General features: G+C 41.7%; 1 pseudogene; it reads left to right on the top strand.

The window, feature by feature from the left end:
• The first annotated feature begins 1,910 nt into the window (after positions 1-1,910).
• On the top strand, positions 1,911-3,059 carry LOC118005786 (annotated as a pseudogene).
• The last annotated feature ends 4,034 nt before the right edge of the window (positions 3,060-7,093 follow it).

The raw sequence follows: 7,093 nt of genomic DNA, 5'->3' as shown, positions 1-7,093 counted from the left end.
CTGATCCTACCATTGTATCTCTTGAGTTCATATTAATGCATCGATTTAGGAAGTCAGTCTTCCTAATATCAGGTTCACCCACATGATCTAATCTTTCTTAATCACCAATCCCTTCCTACTCTCATTACATTAAATTCCTTTACCTCAGTTTCACAACTCTCCCATAACCTATCCCCACCCTATCTGGCTTAACTGCCCATTCGGATCCTCTCTGACACTTGTCCTCTCCTAAGGGCTCCACTGACCCAAAGTGCTCATTCCTAGTCCAAGGCTTTAGTCATGCACTTTCTCTGTTTTCTCTCTCCTTATCTCTTTCTGACTTATTCAAGCTCCCTTTTATTCATAAGGGCTTCCCTGATTGGCCCTGCCCCAATGGCACTCCTTAGTCCCTCTCAACCAAAATATTTAGAGTAGGTACCACATAACTTAGAATGTATGTATGTATCAGTTAGGACTTTTTTGTTTGGAAGTGACAGAAAACCCAATTCAAGTGGATTTATTAAACAATAAAAAAAATTTAGTAATTCATGTAACTTAAATTTCAGGGTATATCTTCCTTTATTGGAGCTCTACCCAAAGGTTCCAACAATATCATCAAGATTTGGTTGTTCTCCATTTTTGGATTCTACCTCCCATTGAGTTGGCTTTATTCTTGAGCTTTATCTATGTGATTTCCCTCCTCCTCCCCCAACACACCTCAAACCTCCAACTTCACATTTTCCCAGGTTCAAGTTCAACGGAAAAATAGCATTTCTTCTTGAAATTTTCAAGCTACTCTTGGAATTCACCTTTTCTATCTTGAATTGGTAATACCCATGCCAGAACCAACACTGTGGTAAATAGAATTCTGGGTGACAGTTGGTCAAACCTGGGTCACATGCTCCACTCCCAGAACTGGGAGAAGAGCCCTGTCTGAATCAAGTGGACTCAGAATGAAATAGGGAGAGTTTCTAAAGGAAAATTAAGATAGGGTTATCAGAAGAAGGAACACTGAGAGGCAAAAAAATTATGATCACCAAAATTCATGTAACCCTATGAACTGCTTCATAACATGCAGGAATTTCACCCCTTTTTATTTTTTTAAATCAAATTAAATTTGGCACTGGCTTCACCTGCCTGGCTAATATTAATGACCAATCTTCAGGTGCCCCTCCCCACATGAACATATATAAATCCTGGAAATTATGGAATTCAGGAAAATTGAACCAAGAGCTTTGGCCTTGGCTCATCATGATAGCTTGGAGATACTCACTGCCCTCATTTTCCATTTGAATATAAGCAGCTCTACTGAGGCCATCTGCTCTTTCTAGACCACTGGAATTTTCACTGTAGATCCTAAGGCTAAAGTGCATAGTGTTGAAGCATCCATACTCTTTTTCAGTGGTCTTGCACCTCCCTGGACAGAACTGTATGGGATCAAAACTCACATCTCTAGTAGTCATATGCTTATATACTCTTTTAGAATAATTGCTACAGTTTTACATAAGTAATATTTTTCTTCCAGGCTAACCTCTTTGTTTGTAATTTATGCTTTTGTGTGCCTTACTTTGCTGAGCATAGAGAACAATAAATAGTCGTTGATATGTACAAAGAGGAGAATACACAGTTTCTGCCTGAGGGGATTTACAACCAGCCAAGGAAGTACAACTCAGAAGACACCCAGATGTGACCACAAGTCAAGGAAGAATAAGAGAGGGGCACCTGGGTGGCTCAGTTGGTTGGGCAAACAACTCTCAGTTTCTGCTCAGGTAACGGATCTCATGGGTTGTGAGATCGAGCCCTGCTCTGCAGGGATTCTGCTTGAAGATCCTCTCCCTCTGCCCTTCCCCCAACATATGCATGCACTCCCACTCTCTTGAACTCTTTCTCTCACTCTCTAATAAATAAATAAATCTTAAAAAAAAGAATAAGAGAATTAGAAAACAAGAAAAGGACCGATGCAAGGCAGGAAAGGGCAGGCCGGGCAAGCAGGTGGACGGGCCGACCAGACAGCCGGCTGGCAACAACGAGCTAACTAACCTAGCAACCTACCGCTTACACCTCTAACCAACCACCCACCAAGTCAACTCAGGTTCTCCCAGCCCGGCCCACGTGCCACAACCGTGGTGGCAGCCCCGGGAAGTGCAATGGTGTCCGTTTCCTTCGATTCTCAGGATTTGAAGATGGCTGCACAGTCAGTGCCGAAAGTTGAGCTAAAAAGCATCACCAAGATGTCTCTAAATGAGCGCTTTACTAATATGCTGAAGAACAAACAGCCGATGCCAGTGAATATTCGGGCTTCGATGCAGCAACAACAGCAGCTAGCCAGTGCCAGAAACAGAAGACTGACCCAGTAGATAGAGAATAGACCCTCTGTCCAGGCAGCATTAAAACTTAAGCAGAGCTTAAAGCAGCGCCTGGGTAAGAGTGACATCCAGGCACGGTTAGGCCGACCCATAGGGACCCTGGCCAGGGGAGCAATGGGAGGACGAGGCCTGCCCAAATCCAGAGAGGTTTACCCCGAGGAGGACTATGTGGGGGACGTGCCACCAGAACCCTGCTTAGGGGCGAGATGTTGCTCCGAGGACAAAACCTGCTCCAAGGGGGAAAAGCTGTAGCTCCCCAAATGGGCTTAAGAAGAGGTGGTATTCGAGGTCGTGGAGGTCCTGGGAGAGGGGGCCTAGGGAGTGGAGCTATGGGTTGTGGCGGAATCAGTGGTAGAGGTCGGGGTATGATAGGTCGGGGAAGAGGGGGCTTTGGAGGTCGAGGCTGAGGCCCTGGATGAGGGAGAGGTGCCCTCACTCTCCCTGTACTGACCAAGGGTCAGCTGGACAACCAGTTGGATGCATACATGTCTAAAACAAAAGGACACCTGGATGACGAGTTGGATGCCTACATGGCACAAACAGATCCAGAAACCAATGATTGAAACCTGCCCACCCTCCTATGAGAGACTCTTGTTCAAAAATCACCACATCTGTAAATGACATTGAGATAACAGATGGAGAAGAAACCTGATTTATGCTGGAAGGACCTATCACAATAGGCTATGGACCTAACTTGCCACCAGTTTGTGCATTTAGTGTGTTCCTTTTACTTTTTTGAAACTGTGTTGTGTGAAACCTTTTTTCCTCTGAAAAAAAAAAAAGAAGAAAACAAGAAAAGGAACCACTATAGGGGCTCTAAAAGGATGAAATTAGATCTTGCTGAGGGTTCAGAAAAGGTTACATACAGATAGACTCATTATAGAATACCCTTGAAGTCTTGAATCCTTTTGAGAGAGAAAAGAGACTTTCGTTTTTGATTTTCTAATTTTTTGAAAGAATGATTTTTTTAATCTAAAAAAACACTGTTGGGGGTGGATACAAAAGTTTGGAATACAAATTATTCTCTCTCATTCCAGGTCCCTCTTCATTAAGATTCAGACTTCATTTAAATTTAATTTGCAAGAGGTGTCATTTTTATTAATTTAACATTTAATATCTATTAATGAAGATTCAAACTGTGTAATTTAATTTCATAATAGTTATGCAACCATAGTGCTACCATTCTTTCACCCACTCTATTTGACCTTCATGTCACTGGTAGGAGCCTTGAAATGGTCTGTAGGGATAAGGAGGTAGACCAGCAAACTGCAAGCACCAGGTACCTATTTCAGCACTTGTCTCTGCCCCTTAGTTCCCAGGCCCTGGAGAATGGTATAGTGTTCAGGTATATAATATCACTAACTGGTGAGTAATATACCTGCCATTCCTCCCTTGCTTTTCCCAGGCACTCTTCCAAAAGGATTGACTATGAAACTAGCTGGCCTGATATAAGATATTGGTGAAGAGGAACACAGTGACTTAAAGCATCAGACACAAGAAAAGCATTCTCTTTTATTACATAAGAAAATACTAAGGAGCAGAGAAATAAATATTATTTGATAGGAACATCTACATTTCATTTGTCTATTAGTGACTGATAACCAATAAAAAATGAAATTCTGGAATGCTATTTGTGTACTTTCAAAAAAGAGGTACCAGAATAGCATTTGTGTGAGACCTCTTACAGAATAGCACGAACAATAGGGTCGTTACTGCATTTCAAATAACCCACTGCAGGATTGGACGAGAGAGTGGGATCAGAGCTAGAAAGAGAATTCAGTATGGAGAAGGCGAGCTAGTAAAGTCAGAAACTGCATTCATTCCTGCCACTGAGTGTTCTCTGATTGTTCTTTGATGGTTATTATATATCAGATGTTAGTAGAAAAAGTGATTTACACTTCCCCTAAAGAGTCAGATTTAACAGAATTAAGATGGGGGGGCAGGAATCTGCATTTTTAACAAACCCTCCAGGTTATTGAAATGTAGGTGATCTGAGAAGTGTAGCTTGAGAAACACTGCACATTCAAGCAGTCAATGCTTCAGGTTTTCTATACAGAAAGTCAAGTGTAGGAAGCTCTCTAGTTGGAGAGAGTGGTTAGGGAGACTCATCCAGAAAGTTTGTTTAGAAAACAGACACCCTGTATGTTTATTTAAGGTGATGAGGGGCTTCTGAGAGATGCTGGTGCAGGCATTGGTTAAGGAATGCTTAAGGGTAGTGCTTCTTAAACTCTAATGTGCACACAGATCACCAGGGATCTTGTTAAAATGTGGATTCTAATTCAGTGGGGCTGGGTGGGTCCTGAGGATTCTGTACTTCTAACAAGCTCCCAGGTGATACCAGTACTGATGGTCCCAGGATGGCCCTTTGGCAAGATTTTAACTGAACGTGAGATTATGTAATGGAGAGAGACATGGTCAGAAATTGCATGTGAAGTGGAAAAGTAAGACATGAAATACAGCCAAGGTCTGAAGAAACTTAATCCAAAGGTTAAGCAAATCAGAATCACTAAAGAGGAGGTAGCTGGCAACTCAGACTGGCTAAGAGTGAATCACCAAGGCTTTTTTCCCCACATGGAGCATATTTTATGTGTGCATGAAAAGAGGGTGTTCTTAGATAGGGTCGCAGGCCAGGTCTTATTGGCCTATACCTCCCAAAACTTCAGCCGAATTTCTTAAAGAAACTCATTGTTCTCTCTGATTAGTAAACCCACCTCACACAAGCTAGAAAATGCAGCTTTGCAACACAGGATAACTGATTATCACCACAGGTTTCATAAACCAATATCTTATATCATTCTTTGCTGAAAATCTTGGATGGTTTCCCACTGTTAGGGACAAGCCTAGGCTTCTGAGCTTTGAGTTCAATTTCCTCTGCATTCTGCCCCAACCCTGCATTTCCAGTCCTATCTCACCAATATCCAGTTTTCTCATGCACTTTTAGTGCAGGTTACACCTACCGCTGGAGTATTTCCTATTTACAGGCCTCTTATCTAGTCAGTTCTTTCCTGGAATGCCTTTTTTCTAATCTGTTCTTCAAAGCCAAGTTTAAACATAATGATGATAATGATGATGATGATGTATCAACAATCTATTTACTTAGCCTTTACTGTTTGGTAGGTACTGCATTATCAGAATGAACTCCTACTATGACTCTGAAAGGTAATGATTATTATGATTGTCCATTCATTTATTTAGCAAATATTTATTGAGCCCCTAAGGTGTGCCAGACACTACTCTAGGCACTTTAAAAACTAGATAGACAAATTCCTTCCTTCAACAGGTTTACATTGCAGTTTAAGAGACAAATAATAAACATACAGTATGTCAGTGGTAAGTGCTGTGTAAAAAAAAAAAATGAAGTAGGGCATGGGGATACTGGTAAAGGGAATGGTTTGAGCAAATGCCTGAATAAAGACAACTGCTACCCTTGAGGATAACTGGAAACAGAGAAAAAAGCAAATGCAAAAGGTTTGCTTGACATGATTTGCCAAGGAGATAGTGACTGAAGAAGAAGATGGTTGGAGTTGAGGAGAGGTGGGGCTAAATCCTATAAGAGGGCTTTGTAGGTTAGTCTAAGAATTTTGCCTTCTCCTCTAAGTTAGATCTAAAACCATTGTCCTTTTTCAAGGAGTTAGGGGCTATTGCCTTGAAAATTGATCACAGGGGAACAAGAGCAGAATCAGGGAGATCTGTTAGGAGCCTACCACAAAGATCTAGGTGAGACATGACAGAGGTGTGGCTCGGGTAGAAGCAGGGGAGGTGGGGAGGAGTGGTCAGATTCTGAATCTATTTAGAAAGTTCAGGAGGCAGAATATAGGAGGCAGTGAGAGAATGAGAGGGGCTAAAGACAGCTAGGTGTTTTGGCCTCTACAATTGGTGGGATGGAGTTGCTATTTGTTGCTATCTTATAGATAAAGAGTTTGAGGTTTAAGGAGGTTCAGTAACTCCTCCAACATCAACTGTCTAGTTGTCTGTTACAGGTTTATCTGAAAAGATTGAGTGGAAGTTCTCCGTTTTCCCATCTCTTCAAGAAAATAGACTTCTTATGTAAAGAAGCACTGAGTATAGGAAGAGGTTGTGGGATTTTATGATTTCCAAGTGTTTCCCTCTCCCAGAACGCCCAGCAAAGGACAATACTCAGGCTGGGACAATACTGCAGGATGTCCTAGAAACAGGTTACAAAGCACTAAGACCCTAAATGCTGCGCTGCTTTGCCACCTGGAGCGGAAAAGACCTCTGGGGAGGGCTGTCTCTGGCCAGATGGAAGAGAATTAATAGCATATCCCCAATTCAGTGTCCCAGGACCATCAAACCCCAGAGGTCTTGTACAGTTCACTGCAATGGGGAAAAGAATACCAGAAATAAATCTTGCCTACCTTGATGAGTGGGGACTCTGAACCATGTTTTATTTGAAGGAAGGAAGGAAGAAAGGAAATAATGAAGTATAATAGGGATGTTCATTATGGCATTGCTAACTAAAGGAAAACCTTGGGAACAAACTGAATGTTCAACAATGTGCGAATAGTTGATTAAATTATGGTATTTATATAGAGTATAATACTATGTATCTGTTTAGAGAGCTGGAACAGATCTATATTTATAGATGTGGAAAGGTGTCCACAATGTGTTACAGAATGAAAGGATCAGTTTACAGAACAGAATGTAGAGTATGATTCTATGCAAGTCAAACCATGTGTACAAATAAGCATACACAAATACATGAAGAGACGGTTGGAAGCAAGTTCACA

Source organism: Mirounga leonina, unplaced genomic scaffold (genome assembly GCF_011800145.1).
Source record: "Mirounga leonina isolate KUSES-001 unplaced genomic scaffold, KU_Mleo_1.0 Mir_94, whole genome shotgun sequence".
NCBI classification, from domain to species: Eukaryota; Metazoa; Chordata; class Mammalia; order Carnivora; family Phocidae; genus Mirounga; species Mirounga leonina.
Note: the sequence above shows the minus strand (reverse complement) of the source record. Positions and strands in the feature narration are given on the sequence as shown.